The 19355-nt window shown below is 35.0% G+C and overlaps 1 long non-coding RNA gene across 2 annotated transcripts in view; it reads right to left on the bottom strand.

Annotated features, from left to right (window-relative positions):
* LOC129534551 (uncharacterized) overlaps positions 1–19355 on the bottom strand; it is a 964006-nt gene that overhangs the window by 566001 nt on the left and 378650 nt on the right. For both annotated transcript variants that reach the window (XR_010134327.1, XR_010134328.1), the window contains one exon: positions 10515–10672. This is a non-coding gene — a long non-coding RNA (uncharacterized lncRNA). The remainder of the gene's footprint in view (positions 1–10514; positions 10673–19355) is intronic.

Raw genomic sequence — 19355 nt, 5'->3', positions numbered from 1 at the left:
GATGTCTAATACTAGCAAAGTTACAGGTATTTTACTTCTTTTTAAATTTTTTATTATTTTATTTTTCCATAAGTTATTGGGGTACAGGCGGTATTCGGTTACTTAAGTTCTTTGGTGGTGATTTGTGAGACCCTGGTGCACCCATCATCCAAGCTATATACACTGCACCATATTTGTTGTATTTTATTCCTCTTCCCCCTCCCACTCTTCCCCCCAAGACCCTGAAGTTCATTGTATCAGTCTTATGCCTTTGTGTCCTCATAGCTTAGCTCCTACATATCAGTGAGAACATACGATGTTTGGTTTTCCATTCCTGAGTTTCCTCACTTAGAATAATGGTCTCCAATCTCATCCAGGTCACTGCACATGCTATTAATTCATTCCTTTTTATGGCTGAGTAGTATTCATATATATATCTGAGTTTCTTTATCCACTCATTGATGGGCATTTGGGTTGGTTGCACGATTTTGCAATCGTGAATTGTGCTGCTATAAACATGTGTGCAAGTATCTTTTTCGAATAATGACTTCTTTTCCTTGGGATAGATACCCAGTAGTGGGATTTCTGGATCAAATGGTAGTTCTACTTTTAGTTCTTTAAGGAATCTCCAAACTGTTTTCCATAGCAATTGTACTAGTTTACATCCCCACCAGCAGTGTGGAAGTGTTCCCTGTCCAGCGCATCCACACCAACATCCACTGTTTTGATTTTTTTATTATGGCCATTCTTGCAGGAGTAAGGTGGTATCGCATTGTGGTTTTGATTTGCATTTCCCTGATTATTAGTGATGTTGAGCATTTTTTCATGTTTGTTGGCCATTTGTATATCTTCTTTTGAGAACTGTCTATTCATGTCCTTAGCCCACTTTTTGATGGGATTGAATGTTTTTTTCTTACTGATTTGTTTAAGTTTATTGTAGATTCTGGATATTAGTCCTTTGTCAGATGTATAGATTGTGATAATTTTCTCCCACTCTGTGGGTTGTCTGTTTACTCTGCTGACTGTTCCTTTTGTTGTGCAAAAGCTCTTTAGTTTAATTAGGTCCTAGCTCTTTATCTTTGTTTTTATTGCATTTGCTTTTGGGTTTTTGGTGATGAAATCCTTACCTAAGCCAATATCTGGAAGGGTTTTTTCCAATGTTATCTTCTAGAATTTTTATAGTTTCAGGTATTAGGTTTAAGTCCTTAATCCATGGTGAGTTGATTTTTGTATAAGGTGAGAGATGGTGGGCGGGGCGGGACGCTGATGGGGTAAACCTGTGTCAGTCTGATCCCCAGACGCTTTTACCTCACTGCACTTGGAGGAATAAGTAATTTGAATAGAGAGAAACATAGAGGCTCAACTTCAAGAATTTTAGATGTGGAAATCCCTATGGGAAAGGACTTGAGAATGTTTAATATAACTTATAGAGTGGAGAGAAATATAAGCTGCCTTCTTTAAAGCAGGCGTGGTAATTCTGTCTCAAAGAGTTTCTAAAGTCTTACCCAAACTGAAGGTCTTAAGAATGAATATGCATCTTTTCTATTATGCATTCTATTATGTTGTTTACTCTTCCTAGTTTAAATTTCAAGTAATTTTATGCTTGCATTTCTTATGAACAACACACTTTAAATTATTTTCAGTTTGTTTTTAAATGGCAGATTTAGTTATATATTTATAGTTAAATCAAAATGCATACATTGCAGAATATTTTAATGCCACCCCAGTGGAAAAAAAAGATGGCATAAAGGAATACATGTAATACTAACTATTTGACAATTTTCAAAGAAATCAAATTTGCTTTGGCTTTTTCAAGGGATGATTCTCTAAGGACAATCATGTAAGAATCAATGTAAATGGTCACTAAGGCTGTTTTTGTTCTGCATTTCAGGCTTAAAATATGCTAAGCAAATAGAGTAAGATGCTGAAAAAATATATACTCTATCCTGATTAATGGATGCTATAGATATCTTTTTGCTTTGTCTGCTTGGTTAGCTTTGTTTCAAATATGATACAGATCTCATGCTGCACAGCAGATCCAGAAATAGTCCATGTTCCTTTAAATTCAGTCAATGCATCATTTTCTATTACAGTGTGTCACACCAGTCTATGACTGTACAGCATGACTTATGTGGGTGTGGACCAGTAGGTGAACTGGTCCCAACAAATGTACAATTTGAAGATCCAAGTAAAATAGTCTCATGAAAAAATATTTTTTTAAATAGAATCATAAATAATATATAAGACTTCTGAAGGGTGCTGTTTCTTATTTACTTAAGAAATCAACATTCCACATAATATTTTCAAAATCTCTAAAAAATACATCTTGACCATATGCATTCATATGATCTAGTTCTTAGAAAAACAGAAACTTTCCTATGTCAAATTTCACCTTTGTTTTATTCAAATATTAGTTATGAGAAAAATAAATAATGCAGGAGAGTCTCTTTTCACGTAATTTATGTGTAACAAAACAATAACGGGAGACGTTAAAATGGAGTCAGAGAAAAGGCTTTCAAAGATAAGAAATTGTGTTGGTTGTAAAAATCAGTATTATTCCAGTGAGGCCATAAGGGCAATGTGAGCAAAGACATAAGACAGTTAAATTGCTATATCATTATTATTACCATGATCATTAATTAATGTTTATTTTCCCTGATCTGCTAGGTATTGCAGAGAGTTTCAAGATGGACATAGTTTTAAGACAGATATCATTCCAAACAAGACAGAATACACAACAAATTTAAAACAAACGAGGATACTATAAAGGAACAATTAATGAAAGATGGAAATAATAGGTGGCAATTTAGAATGTTGCAAAACTAAAGTTTTCTGCAATACTGAAATCTGATTATTCAGAAATATTTAACCAAATCGAATATTAGAAGTGTGCTTAAATAAAATTGAGAAGAAAATGAGGGAGATTCCAGGTATAGAGGTAGTAAGGGAAGTAAGTCAGGGAAACTGGCAGTTTTGGTAAACTATTATTATAAAATTTCATACATGGTGTGTTATTCATGAGCTTTTACAACAGCCTTCTTTGAGCATCCAGATATCTCTAATCATGCCCCTAAAACCTCCCTTGCAACTTTGAGAAAGAATGTCAGATGTAGAAAGTCCATAAGTTATGCAGCAAGAAGAAAAAATATACAAGCTGGAAGGGACACCAAATATTAGAATCTTAGTAATGCATATTTGGAGAAGAAGATAGCCACATTAATTCATTAACCATTTTTCATTCAATAAACATCAGTTATCAACTATGTATTAGGAAGTGTTCAGCATTCCAGTGCTGAGACATATTGAAGCTTGAGGCAAAAGGAAAAATATGCCCTTCGGTATACACTTATTATCAAAGTATCTTCCCATATTTTGAACTCAGTGAGAAAAGTTAATGAAGACTCTACAGTCACAAGCAAGATTATATACAAAACTCCACATTGCCCAATCTGTTTGCATGCCATGTTCAACCCTTGTAAAATTAACTGGTGAGGGTTGCAGCACTTGCAGGACTCAGGGACCATGGCCTGGTTGGAAATGAGTGTTACCACAGTATATATATAATAACACAGGGTTATAAAGAAAAATCTGTCTTATTTTAAATCTAAAATACTTTAAATTTTAAATTTTGGTATTTTATTTACCATGAATTTTTTGCATTCATTTTTATTTTTAAAATGTTGTATCTAAATATTCTTTATCTTGACTTTTGAATATTTTAGTGCTTCCTTAAATTTTACATACTTTTGGCTTCCCCATAATCCAGATTTGGGGTTCAGACACAAATTATTAATACAAAGTAGAATACAACAGGGTGTCTGCTCTTAAAGAACTACAGCTGTAGTATGCATTTCATTTCCAAATGAATATCCACTAGCCTATAGTCTTTTTCCTCTCACTCTACTATTTATTTTGATGTTCACTTTTACCTCTTCATTTTCATTATTTTCTATCTCCTTTAGTTGGATTTTTCAATTCCTGCACAATTTTTAAAATATTAAGCTCTTTAATTAAAATATTCTCAAAGAATTTCATAATACTACTCAGACGCCTTAAACATAGTATTTAGAACATGAGTTAATCTTACAGATAAAGACATCTCATTATTATAAGCATGAACTATTGTAAGGCAATGCCTTAAAGAGCTTTTAAACTATTGCACTGGCTCCTATGCTAAACAATCACAGATTTGTACAGTCCTATTTGCCTACCTACTTTTGCTGTTTGATTTCTCTTTCCCTACTACCACTTTACTCAACACATACTTACAGATCATCAACTGTTGTAGGGGATGCCAAGCTAAGCATTACTAGTGATACACAAGACTTTGTAGTTCTATCTGCTCCTAAAAGTGCCCTCTTTTTTTTTTCTTTCTCACTTGATATTTTGAATCTGCAATCAGCTTGGAAAATGAATAAGCATAATAATAAATCCTGAGTGGGAGTCTGGGGACCACCTCAGAGTGGCATACATGGACTTTCATTAAATGGGCTTTGTGATTATTGCAACTATTTTATAGCTTTGGGTAGCCCATCTCTGGATTTGCAACTGTTTTTCAGAAAGTTGAATAATAAGTCAGTTATTGAGATGAGTGAAACTTCATAAGCATGGATTCTATGAATAGTTTATAAATTTAATTGATCACTTATGCCATTTCTACTGTGTATGGACAACTACATTTTCAGAAAATGTCTAGTGAACTTAAGTTCAAAGATTTTTCATGAAGCATTCATTATTAATTATAACCAAATATAATTATTTTAGACGGATAGTTCACCATCTTTGTTATCTGTATTGTACAGCCCAACAATGATTTTTATTAAATTAACAATCGAAAGTAATATCGTAAATTATTTTCTATTGGTTTTAAATAAACTTATTCTTTACCTGATTTTTAAGGTGCTGATTGGTAAAGGTCTTGAGATAAATTTACTTTGCATAATCAATAGTAGATACTGTGGTAGGGATATGGTAAATGCTGATGATTTATTGAATATTCGGATGTGATATATTATTTCAAAAAAGGTATGATAAGCAGGCATATTTGCTCTAACAACTGAATTAAACACTTAAATATACAAATTTTCTTTAATAACATGAATACTTTAATATTCAAGTCACAGAAGTTGATCACCGATATCTTACTCAACATATTAGACTTCAGTGAAGGAAAGAACTGGGGTCCTAGTGTTTACTGAATGTATACTGTGTACTTGGCGCAGAGGACCATACTGCAGGAGTTAACAGCACAGGATTCTTGGCTTGATTACCAGCCCTGCCACATACTAGTGGATGAATTAACCTCTCTCTGCTTCTGTTGTACCAGTCATTGGGATTATTATAGTAATGTATATCTCATATAATTATTGTGAGGAGTAAATGAGCATATGTAAACAGTGCCCACAGAGGCAAGTGCTCAGAAACTATTAGCTACTGTTATTTTATCTATAATCTCACTTATTACTTATTTCAATACTTTGAGATTGATGTCATGCCCACCTTGTTTGGAAAAGGAAACCCGGATCCAAACATATATCATTTATCTGTCCCAGTATCCCTAAAACTGAAACTTACATTTGATTATTGTGAAGTGTGACTGTAGCTAATTCAAGGATATTTATGCAATATCTTTGTTTTATGTTTTTATATTATTCAAGTTTCTAAACTGAGAGAACTGTAAAAATAAATAAAATATGGTTTACCTGTTAATTCTGACCATAGCCTAGAATTAATCAACTTTAAGAAAGGAGAAAAAAAACCCAAAATCAAAAAAGAAATTTAGAAAAAGATAAAAAGATAGAAGAAGCTGATCAAACAGGCTTGCTTTCAAAGTTAAAAGTTCAAGACAAAAGGGAGAGCATAGCTTTTATTTACATTTCTTGCTCACTTTCCTAATCTCACTTCTGTCTTTTCCACTGGTTTTCTTGTGACTCTTCATGTGCTGTTTGCTAAGCATATTGTACCTCTCTTTTCCAGTATACCTTAATTTCTGGTCTAATGGATCTTATTGGTTTATATCATAACCTTAGCATCATTGCAAAAATGGATGTAATGGTTTCCTGTACAATAGGAAAACAAATTAACCCCTTGAAAACTGCCTCTTTACTACGTTAATCAGCAATTCCATTACTAACAACTGCACATCCATGCATTTTGGTTGAGTGAGCATCTGTCTCCTGGTTTGTTTCTTGTCAAATTTACAGATTATTCTGCATAACTTTTCACCCTGAATCTCCACTGTACATGACACAGGTAAAAAAGCACACTGCCAAGTGCAACACTCTTTCTTTAGAGAGTAAGCATGCAGTGCAAATTCATGCCGTGAGGATCTGCAAAGCTCCTTGAGCCTATGAACAGGTGTGAAAAATGTGGTGGCAATCTGAAAAAGTATCCTTTAGAAAAGCATTTTTTAGACTATTGTATTATGTAGGCAACAATGAAATTGTTTACCCACAAAACAGCCATTCATAATACTAATATTTTTAATGTGAGATATAACTTTGAGAATTCAAGTCTATAAACAGTCTCCATTACAGAATGCACAGGTAAATAATTAAAAAGTCAAAATCAGAATACCAACAATAGCCACATATTTTATACACAAAAAATATCTGCCTTCTTCAGTTTGCATCACAAAAAGAAATATTTCCTTGTAGCAGCTGAAAACAGTAGAATCCAGATCCTGAATATTTAATAGAAAATAAAATGATATTTATTTTTAAGTGCATTCTACATTCAACACAACTGCATACTCACAACAAATCTATTGCGTTGCCCTGACATAGTTACTGCAAAGGTTTTTCCTTTGCTGTCCCAAGGGCCCAATTGATTTATCTGCCAGAAGCCTAAAGCCCAAAAATAAGATAGCTTTGAGTTTACAGAGGTCATTTTTCATTGTCTAAATAAAAATTTCTAAACAAAAATCTCTCATCCTGTTAACCGCAGGGTCCTTATCTCCCCAGAGGCTACAGCAACCTGAAAGAAGCCATTTCAATTCTTTCATGAAGAAAGATAAAAGCAAGTTTTCGATTAGAAAGCCAAGCAAAACCTTCTTATTAAATGGTGGTAACAGTAACTAGTTGAAAAGGCAAAACTGTTCTAGAATGGAATGGGGCGGGGGAGTAGGAAATTATTATGCATGAGACAAACCTTATGAAAAGATTGGGAAGACAATCAGAGACAGTGACATTGGAGGAGGCAAAAAGAAGTTTATGAATCCTTGTAACTTCTCACAGTTGTTTTACCCAAATCCTTAATAAACTGCCTAGCTTTATCAAGCATGTTTTCTTGATTGTGTGTGCCTACTTTTATCAACCAACATTAACTACATGTCACAATAATTATGCATTCAGGCCCATCTTCTCTGATCTGTCATCATTCAGAGTGCTTATGCAGCACAGGCAGAGGTGGAATGTGGCATGTTATCCAGCTTTAGAATAATAGATTTTGTGAGTCTAAGCCAAAAGGAAAATTATCAAAAATGACTTTTTATAGACTAAGTTTTGATAACGAAGATAAACACAGACACTAATGGTGATGCCCTGGGAAATAAAACAGAGCCATGAAAGAAAAAGATTCTGCTATTTGGAGAAGTCTGCAATAAGTGAAAGAGAATTAAAAAACATTGCTCATATTTTAACTTAATTCTTTCAGTATAATGTAGTAGTAGTAGAAATGAAATAATTTGGCGGTATGTTTTCATGAAAACATAAACTAGTTTATCCTCCAGTTAAAGAGCTGGGGTATCATTCTTAACATCTCTGAAAAAGAGACATGGTAGGGATTTGGGGGGAATACTTTAATTCAGTAAGCTTAATTTTTAAAGTCTTTTCAGTTTGTCCCATGAATGTATCTCCTTTTAATTATTTAGGTTTTTATTAATTTTACATCTTGATATAAAGAGAGATACCCCCTCATGAGAATAAACACTCTGGCATAAGCTATAAAGAGTTGGGCTTTCCTTATCTGCCTGCTCTTACCCTAAGGTAGTATCTATGAATATAAATTTATTCCTCTCAGTCCAGGTATACATTTTGAAAAGCAACTGAATGTGCTCTTTATTCTGTACCACATAAAGAACATACTTTTCCTCCTTTCCCCCAAGAAAATATGAAAATAAGATTTCTACATATTGACTGTAAAATTTAATTGTCACAAAGCAGAGGTTATCCAATGAAACACTATCAGAAGGCATGGCTTCATGTTAAATATTTTAATGCTAAAATTATTTTATCTGACAGGGAATATCTAAATTTTTTAAAAGTTTACTTTGCAAGGAATTCATCCTAGTGGATTCAGACAAAGGCCATGTTGCTCAAAACCAGATAAAATATGAGAATATAACATAAGGAATTTTTGTTTGTGCCTGTATGTATGTGTATGTATGTGTTAATAATGTATTAATTGTGATGGCACTGTACTATGTTTTTGTTTTTGTCCTATAGTTATGATGGGTAAGTGGCAACAGTGGCTTTAAATATTTCTAGGTCAAAATTATCTTTACTATTTCCTATAGGCTAAAACTTTGAAGCCTAATTTGTCACTAGCTCATGTGTTACAAAGGGATCCAGCATTGCCTCATAAGAAAACATGTGCCCACAAGGCCACCTTCAGGCAAAGTGTGATGGTTCTCTATCCAGTGATGAGAATTTATTATATGCCCCAAGTATTGCATATAGGGTGCCAAACACAGGAGCAGTTTTACTGCTTCTTAAACATATGAATCTGCCCTCAACCAGAAATACAAAAGACTTCCTCCCTGGGCTTTCATCCAAGAGTAGAATGTTGATCTCTCAGATCTTGTATGCCCATCAAAATCTAAACTGTGTGAACTATAATGCTTGGGGAAAAAGAAACCCCCAAAACTGAAGGCCGTTCTCTGTCTTATAAATTGTAACTTCTGCTTTGAATCAGAACGTTCCACAAGAGGGTATGATATATTGCATTTACTGGCCCCACACAAAATTGATGTCACTGAGTTGTGTATTGATGCCCCGATCCACTCTATAGAAGGATGCATACAACAAAGCAACTCCATAAAATTCCTATAAATAAAATTGCAGTTCACACAGCAAGGTTGCAGAAGAGGTTACACCCTGCATCATCTGATGTTCTTCATATCAAGAGTCACATAGGAAATGTCATTTAGAAATCAGTACTCAAAAAAATCTATGCTTCCCTGAGAAACTATTAGAGCTTATCTTTGTTGATACTAAGCTTTAGAAAACCAAATTTATCGATTTTATTCCCATTTTTCCTGTATTACCCATCATTTCAACTATTTTTGGGAAACAGGGTGTGGCGCAAATAATAAAAGAAATGGTTAAAATGAATGAGCTCATATTACAAAAGTCCTACAGACTAACTAAAAGGAACACCTGACTCACATTGGCTTGAGCAGCACAGTCATGTTCTAGAGGGAGGTGGTCCATGGCTGGTGCTCAGCAGTGTCATAAGGACCAGGTTTGCTCCACCTTTCTGCACTGCTTAGACTTTTTTTTTTTTTGATCTCTGTGCTTGCTGACTCTTGGTTGTAAGATTGCTGCCACAACTCTGCATAATAAAACTATATTCAAAGATGCGATGAACAAGGAAGGACAGCACTAGCCACACCTGGGTCAGGAAGAAAGTATCACTAGATGCTCGCCCAGCAGACTTTTCCTCATGCCTCATTGGATATAACGAGAACTTACGGCTCCCCTATTGCTGCAAGGGAAGCTGAGAAAGAGCATACTAGGCTTTCCAGAATTTACAGTAGGGGTGGCATGAGAAAGGGCAGTGGCATAAGGGCAGTGGTATGTGGCTGGTAGATTATCCAGAACAAAACAAAACAAAAATTATGCTCTGCCACAGTTATTGAGAAACCTCAAAGAAAGTTTCTAAATACTAGTCATTAAGTTCAAAAATAATAAATTATCATATGAGTATGGCAATATTATAAAATAGCTAAGAAAGTGGTAGAGTTTTGTATTCATAATCTGGATTATGAACACTTTTAAAATGTGTTCATTGTGATGGCATCATACTATCATTAGCTGAGTTCTCAAGGCCCCAAATAACATGAAGTTTACTTTTAGGATAGTGGATGTAAATCCTGCATCAGAATGAGTTCTTAATAATGTGTAACCTTTTTGGCCAACTTCTTGTGAAACCTAATAGACCATCATTGTTTTTATACTGTATGAAGTGTGACAAAGAATAAAACATCCACTCTGCCTGTATCCTTTTTTGTACTATGTTCCTGCATTATTGGTATTATATTTCATTTGTCTTTTCTTAGCAAAAATCTTTTCAAGTCACTTATTCCTTTCATAGGGGTTCATTTAAATGGGTAATATAATTCATAAATCCACTTACCTTGGCATGTAGAAACTGTAATATTTGACACTAAGATTAGTATGCATCAGGCATAATTCAAAAGGTTTTATTCATATTTTCTGATTTTGTCATCATAACAGCCAAACAAGACAAGCAATGTTAGTATCTCCATTTTATGGATAGAAAAAAGGCTTAATGTGGGTTTAGAGGTTACTCACCTAGTAAGTTGCTGAGCTTGAATTCAAAACCAGGTTGGTCTGATCCCAAAGTCTTCTTTCTTAATCACTCTACCAATACATCAGTTAATTGAGTAATCAATCAAAATTCAACCACGCACAGTTCTCCATGAAATGGAATTTTAAGGCACACTCAAGATCTAAGAAAAAGGAATTAAAACAAAACAAATACAATGTTATGGACTTATTGAAGGTAAATCTCTGGGGAAATTCAATGCAATTTTACATTTGTGTATAATGTAAGGTACAACAAAGGTTTATCTCTAGCATAATGGCTAGCATCAGAATGTTCTTAATCACTATAATTTATAAGAAAAAATGAACATATTATATGAAAGCTGAAAACCAAAGGAATATTCTAGTAAACATTCAACCAACAAGGAAATTCAATATTGCTGCAAGGGAAGCTAAGAAAGAGCTTTTATTTTAAGGCCCTATTCAGTTAATTAAAGACTTTACTATATATATTGGAAAAGTCATGGGATTTCTATCCCCAAATCTTCCATGAATGCAGTGGTGACATAAACAACTGTGAACTTCCTATAAAGAAACAAATAAAGTAGCAAATTCAATGATCATCTGAGTATCTGCTGACATTCTCATTAGAATTCTTAAACACAGGAGGCTCATGCCTGTAATCTCAGCACTTTGGGAGGCGGAGGCTGGCACATCACGAGGTCAAGAGATCGAGACCATCCTGGCTAACACGGTGAAACTCCGTCTCTACAAAAAATACAAAATATTAGCCAGGCATGGTAGCGGACGCCTGTAGTCCCAGCTACTCAGGAGGCTGAGGCAGGAGAATGGCGTGAACCTGGGAGGCAGAGCTTGCAGTTAGCCGAGATCGCACCACTGCACTCCAGCCTGGGCAACACAGCGAGACTCCATTTCAAAAAAAAAAAAAAGAATTCTTAAAAGCAGACACCATGCACATGTTGTGGGCCACCAGGTTAGTTCATACTTAATAGCAGTATATTGACTGTCACCAAACAGACCTCATTCTACACCATAATCCAGCTAAAGCATTGCACCATTTCCCCAAATTCTTAGGATTTTTTGTTTTTGTTTTTGTTTTCCCCTCGTGGATCTTATGCTGACAAATTTAAACTAGAATGTTTTTAAATGCATCTATTTGACCTTAAATTATGATTCCAAACACTATCAAGCTTTTTGTTCTAACTCAGATGTGGTAATTAAAAAATAATTAAAATGCTACTATCTAATAAAACGAAACTTTCATCCAGTCTGCTGTTACATTTCATTTGAATCATTACAAACAATCATTTTGTAGATATCATCAGCATTTCCAGATCATGTTATTAAGAAATAGGTTGTTTGGTTCTTATCAGTCTCTTATTTTCTTTGAGAAATTAGGTATTTCCCCTGTTTTGCCATCAATCTCTAAAGTGATAAAGTTTATTTCTAATTATTTAGATTTGGGTGCAGAATGTCATATAAATCGGGTTCAAACTTATTTGATGTAGGGAAAACAGTGAAAAAGTTCTCAGAAGCACGAACTGATGCTTGGGTATAGTTGTTATGGACTACAAAACACAGATGCTCTTTTACCCTCTTTTCCCCAAACCAGTCTATGTTTACGTTGAATCACTTCCTAGAGCTTGAGAAATCTTGTTTAGCTTTTTTTGTGTGTTAAATAGTTTTCCAGCTCAATGTCATCAATTTTTACACTCAAACAAGTATGTGTCTCCTTCTTGAGGTTTGGTGGCATATATTGCCAAATCAATTACATTCAGAATCATGCATCCAGTCCTAATTTAGATAGGTTTGAAATTTTACTTAAAGGCCTTTTATCCATGCTACTAGGAACACCGAATATGTGATATGATCTGCCAGATGGCTTCACCTGCAGTCTCACTTCACACATGTAAAAGGGCTTGCCTGGTATAGAAAGTCCCCAAACAAGTAAACACAAGCATCTTTCTCAATATAAATAAAATTATCTTATATAAAAATAATACTTTCAATTGAGATACTTGTATGTTCCTAAATTTTTGCGTGTATGAAGTTTAACGCACTCCACAATTTATTTGCCACCCTTCCCAGTTAAAACTATTAGTACACAAACAATAGAACTGGTCAGAATCTTACAGGGAAGTTTAATATGGTCTCTGTCTTCAAGAGAATAATAATAAATATACAATGTAATCTAATTTTGACATCCTTTCAAGTGTTCTGGGAATATAGTGATTTACATATGCTGTTAGGCCTGGAGGTTTTCAGGAAAGGATTCCCTGGAATAGGTGATGTTCTAGCTGAATCTTATGAGTTTAATTTGGCCAGGAAAAGGTGAAGAAAGCATCTAGTCAGAGAGAAGATCCCCAAGACAGGTATGCAGGATGGTCAGGAAACAACACCCAGATTCTTATGCCGGAATATAAGGCATGAGACATATTAGTGGGACCTGAGTCTGGAGACTGGATACAAGTGCCAGGTAAGGCCATTCTAAGAGGTTCAAAATGCACCATAGATCAAAAGGAGTCAACAACGGGGTTTAAAAGGGAAATAGATGGGTTAGGTTTTAGGTCTGCATTTTTGAATTATTGCTTTAACTGCAATCATTGCCACAGGTTGACTAAGGAAGAAAAATGAGAGGTATGATCTCTCATGGGAGAGAAGGAGTTTCTCCTAATGAGATCTGCCTCCTCACATGCAGAGACCCTTGAATCTGCGAGTTCCTTGTGCACATCTAATTCTGGACTTGCATTCTACAGCTACTTTTTCCCTCCCCTTCATGAGTTAAGCCTCATGTACCATTCTCTTCCCTATACCCTGATTTAACTTCCTTAATTCTACTATTCTCTAAGACTCCAGTCAACTCCTATCAACTTCCTTCTCCTGGAGAAGAGAAATAAAAAGAAGCAAATAAATTGCATTCTTCAATGAAACAGGCTGCAAATGCATAATATTAATCATATGTTTACATATTTCACATACCAAACTATTCTAAAACCAAACAGCTACAGTGTGGCTCTATGTAATTAGTTTCCTTATATTTTATGTTTATCCAGCGATATATCCATTTTATGATAAAAATAATTTTCGTAGATACATATACAACACCAGCCAATGACATAAAGAATACAAGTAAAAGTTATATTCCAGGAAAAAATCAAATGATTAATTCCTAAGTGTTCAAGTAGAACATTAAAAGAGAAACAAATAGTACTATACACATAGGTATGTGTGTGTACATATACACACAACTATGGGAATAATTATTTTTCTATTTTAAGATATGTTGTTGAGCTTACTTGGTTGCTAGAAAGATCTTTGTAAAAAGCACCCTGAAATAGCACCATGGAGACTTAAGACAAAAAAAAAATTCCACTACTATATAGCTTTCCGTGTGGAAACCATAATGCTCTTGATAAAGACCATCATGTATTGGGACATATATGCTGTTTTCTACTATTTCTTTGATTAGCCCTCATTCTTGCTCTTCAGGGTTTCTATCATAATACAATAAAATAAAATTTTAAGCCCAGAAGGATTTTTACAGTAATGCAAGCTATTGATTGGTGCATTTTTTTCAACCAAAGCTTACTATTGCGTCCAGATTCCTTACAGTTCCAATATGCCCAGCGGGTTAATATTAGGTAAGGTACAAGCTGTTAGAAAACTACTAGTACATTTTTTTTTTCCACTCAGTGTTGCTACATATTTCAAGCTCCTATGGGGAAATAATGAAAACTTTCTTTGTTTTATCCAAACCTCAGAATTCAGATATGCTTTGAGTGATAAAGGTCAGTCATAAAGTACTCATTCAAACCATGATTTTCCATTGTTGGTTAATGCTAAGTTTTTTGTTATTTTTAATTTTTATTTTTCATAATTTCAAGGTAGTTTTTCAGCCACATCCCCTGCCCTGCCTACCCCCTCTAGTAGTCCCAAGAATCTCCTCTTCCTATTTTTATGTCCATGTGTACTTGGTTGAAACATTTATTTTCAGGGTCATGATCATGCTTGTTGTCTCACACAGAATGACATCCTAAATAGCGACCTCCCCCACCACAGAAGACTAGGGGTAAACTATAGACATTGTTATTGTCTTCTCTAACTTAGCATCTTATCTTTCCACAATCTGCCCCTTCCAGTCTCTGCTTGAACCTTCTTCTTCTGACTTCTGGTCTCAGGTCCTTTGGCTATTACAGCTAGATGCATCCTATGCCTAATCTCTAGAGACTGGCCTTCATTCAAAGGCAACTTTAGGAAAAGCTTAAGCTTCAGGGGCCCTCCTTTGCACAGACCCCTTCCATGGCCCTGAGTGGGACCTAGCAATTTGCCCACAAAGTCTTTCTTTATAGTTATGTTGAAAATGTTACAATTTTTATGTTTGTTTGTTTGTTTCTCCCAAACAAGACTACCCCTCCCATATCTTATAAGCTTCAGGACCCACAAAACCCAGGATTACTTTTAACTTCAGAACTAAGCTGGCTTTTTGATTGAAGTTCTCCTTGCAGAGCTCTTTTCTCTCCATCTGTACCAGCTGGGTTCTACTCACTGAGGCCGGTAGGCATGTTCTGGCTTGGCCCCTCACTCTTCAAGACTTCCAGGATCACTGCCCTGCCAGGTTCAGCTCTGGGTCCTGCTTATCAGTGTAGCAAAATCAGTATAGGAGAATGAAGTACAGTAAATAGTAAAAAACAAAAATTGCCCTAAAAGCATATATGTGAATAAAATGCAAAATTCAGACCCCCAACATAGGATAGAAAACAGTTTATTTTCATCATCTGCTGCCAATTTTTCTGGGACTTATCCTAGAATCAGATGAAAACTGAGAAAAAGAAAACTTACTTTGAATGCCAAACATATCTAAATATCTCTGAGTGACAAGGTTTAGCCACAGATCTTGGGTCTTGAAAGTATGTTTGTTTCCACCTAAATGCCTGGCACCATCAAAGACTACAGAGCAAGTAGATGATGCTATGCATGTGGGGCTGTCCACCTGCAGAACGGCAGGTGGAAAATTATTCAGGAGAAGGAATTTAATTGGTGACCTTTAAAATAATGACTCATTACCTTAAAAGACTTTTATTATGTCAGCATGAGTACTTCAATTGAAATTAATATATTTAAATCAAAAACAGTAGGTCTTATTTAACCTATCTTTAACCAAAAAGTACATTTTAAATAATTTATTGTGATTCTTTACCTTCCCCCTTCCCTTTTCCTCCTTTTCCTTTCCTCTTTTCTTTGTTTCTTCCTTTCTCCTTCTTTTCTTTCTTCCTTCCTTCCTTCCTTCCCTCCCTCCATGAAACTCTCCTTTTGTTTCTTGGGCGGTTTCCATTTGCTCATTTGCAAATCAAATAGTAACTGCAGAGAAGATTCTAACTCTAAATAGTCAAAGCCCTTTCTCCATCTCCTGGATGCTACTGACCAAAGCGACTTCAGGATTAACTCTCCTAATCAGGCAAATAAGTCAGGCAGACCAGCATTCAATTTTTGATTTGGCTCCTATTAGCTGCTACATGAATTTACCTGGACATAGAAATGAGATAATACATGTAAAGCACCTAGTAATGATCTGGGCCCTTAACAAAAGTTAGTTAATTGCATTCTTCCTCATAACTTACTACTTTTCTCCTAAATGACCCAAGAAGAGAAAAGTCATGGCATATACTATATGCCCAGCCCTTAGGCAGCCATTTCAGTTCTTATATTTGGCCTGCAATTTGCCCAAAAAGAATGACTGAGATGGTTGGAAGCTCATTAACCAATATGCTGAATGTATTATATGATCCATAAAAATTAGATTCCCACATGCTAACATGGATGTGAACCTAGTGCAAACATGTACAATCAGGCAGGTACTCTAGTATCAAGAAAATATGCAGCTGGGCAGAAGCTGTATTTACTAGGACATGCTTGTGATATTCAAAGCAAAATTTTGCTACCAGTTTTCATTATATTCTGGACTATGTAACTTTTATGGCATACACATTTATAAATAAAAGCATGAGAGCCTCTAAATCACTGACTTAGGTTGAAATGATGCCTCTAGGGTTTGGGATTATAAAAAAATAAAAGGAGACCTAGCAGGGATCATAAGGCAATATCCTACAGGAAGCAAATTGATACCTGGGATTACAGTAGCAATTCCTTTCTGGCATTCATGAAGGAACATATTTTAGATAAACAAATAGGCAGAACATTTTGGATCTCTGTAAATAGATCTGAAAAGTCAGGCAAGAGCCTTTCCCTATATGGGTGCAAATGACATCATTCATAACCTTTTGAGCAACTGGTACATTTGGAAAAGCTGTAATTTGCAGATATGATATTAAAGTTGAACTATTCACTCTATTTTACATTATAGTCCTATTGGCAGGACATGAGAAAGGCAATCTATGACTATATTTTTCATGATTTTTTATTTTAATAATATAACTTTACCTGTAATGCTTCCATATTAATGTAAATATATGTCTTTATGGACCTGAAAATAATAAATACTGATTTATGCCCATATCAGTATTTTATTATAAATACCATGATTGCTTTTTTTTTCTAATAGATATACACACATAGGAAGTTAAGTGCCACACAGAAGAGATACTAAATCATAGTTATTTTCTATTTCTCAGTTACATATTCAACAAGTATCAGTGTGCAAAGTACTAAGGAAGGAGTTTGGAGGAGCTTGAAATAAAAAAGGACACATCGTGTTAATTTAGAACTAATAGGAGAGAGGAGATGCTACACAAATGCTTATAATGCAAGAGGAAACTTAGTTTGCTCCATGAAAAATGGACAAACACTGGGCCATAGGATTGCAAAACAAGGCAGAAATATGTCCAAGACAACACAAAAAAGCTAAAAATGTCATTTAACTATTCCTAGAATTATAGACAGAATTTTGAAAAGAAAAATGTTGGCGAGATATAGTCTAAGAGCCTGGTTTTAGGTAAACTTGTGTTTGTTCCTATCAGATAAAACTATATGAATCTAAGAAATAGAATTAAATTCTAATAATTTACTTGACTTTAGAGCATATAAATTTCACCAATTATTTCTAATCTGATGAAAAGATCAAAGTATGTTAGAGATAAGAAACAATGTGAGCAAAAACAAAAAAACTACTAACTCTTTACTGGTTATTTTGTTTGAAGCTCAATGACTAGAGATGGAAGGATGGAGTAGCTTTACTGACATCTTCTGGGAAAACTCTATGGCATGTCCAGGGAACACTGTAGCTTCAAGTAAGACCACATATACTCTATCCTATTTCGTGGAGCACTTACTTTAAAAGATATAAAAATCTGAAACATCAATACAAAGTATTACATGTTGGTTATAGTTTCTTTTTAGTGCATTTTTTACATTTAGTTAACAATGAAAACATATTATTTTGATTTTATTTGAATATACATACATCTGGATAGCATATAGGATATAAATTGGTTGTGCTTGTTTGATAAAGTACATAAATTACTCTCCTTTGTTTTCATGCCATTCCCTTTCATTATTTATAGTTATGCTCAGCGAAGAGAACAAATAAATCGTATGACGACACCATACAAACCTCTGTTGGAAATATTACGTGTTGGCATACATTAATCCCTTTCACGGGGTGAAGGCATTGCAAACAGCTCCTCATGCCCTGAGTTTCCACTGTGCACCTAGGGTCACTCCTGGGCATGTGTATAAAACAAATGTTACTACTGATGAAAAGCAAGCACTCAGGACCTGGAGAAAAGCACAGGGTAGGAGTGTTTGATACATGAGTAATGATAAACAAGAATTCTCACCTACTTAAAAATTAGTTGCAGGCCATTACTAAAACAACTTTCCCATCAACTAAACATATGCTAATAACTCCTGGGTTTGAAAAATTACCATGGGTCAGTACCAGGATATTTCACATTCTCGAAGGTAATAATTCAAGTATCAACGAATGCAAGATACATCTGACTATACTCCTTTGCATAAGCAGTGTAAAAATATTCAAAACCAACAGAAAAAAATGCATTTGTATACTCAGTTTGAATAGAATTAGTGAATCAGGACCTTGCAAACGAAACTTAGGTGTGAAGGAAACACATCCAGAGAGAAAAGGAGCAAGATGAGCAAGGATTGCAGGAGGATGGGGGAAGGGGGGAGTTGAGGAGGACCAAGCAAATAGCCTCTTTTTACATTGAGATGGTTTTGAGAATAATAATGTGCTAGTTTCTTTCTTTCCTTTTTTTTAAATCCAAGTAGCTATTGAAGATTGTAATGATTTCATTCTAAAAAGCAATGCTGGAAAGGCTCTTCGGAGATTGCCAACTCCCACTGTGCAGAAACACTGTGTCCCTGCGTGCTGGTGTAATGGAGACAAACAAAAGAAACACTTCAAGAAAAGGGGAGGCAGAACAGGGAAGGCGAAAAAGCACAGAGAATGTGGTTCCCAGAGAAACAGTAAGAGTTTTAGCAATGACCAAAAGCAAGCATAACTACCCCCAAGTTTGCAACTGATGAAAGTTAAATAAAAGGCTCAACAATTTAAGTAATATATTACATAATGATATTCTCAGTCAAAATAACAGTAACTTGTCATCAACCATAATGATCTAGTCCAACTTGCAGTGATACCCACTCCCCACTTTAAACTGGCCCAATTTGATTCAATCTTTTCAGGCATCTATCTGGACTCCTATCAGAACCAATATATCTATGAAAGATTATTAGTCATGGAAATGTGTTGCTCTGTTGCTTCAGTCTGCCTGCATCTCTACCATTCTTTTCCTTTCTTTCGGCAAGATCAATGTTTTCAGAATCAACATATATAACTACACAACGAAAACATCCTAATTAGGATGAAAC

The sequence above is a fragment of the Gorilla gorilla genome, chromosome 5 (assembly GCF_029281585.2).
Source record: "Gorilla gorilla gorilla isolate KB3781 chromosome 5, NHGRI_mGorGor1-v2.1_pri, whole genome shotgun sequence".
NCBI classification, from domain to species: domain Eukaryota; kingdom Metazoa; phylum Chordata; class Mammalia; order Primates; family Hominidae; genus Gorilla; species Gorilla gorilla.
The sequence above is the reverse complement of the archived record's forward strand: the minus strand, read 5'-3'. Positions and strand labels throughout refer to the sequence as shown.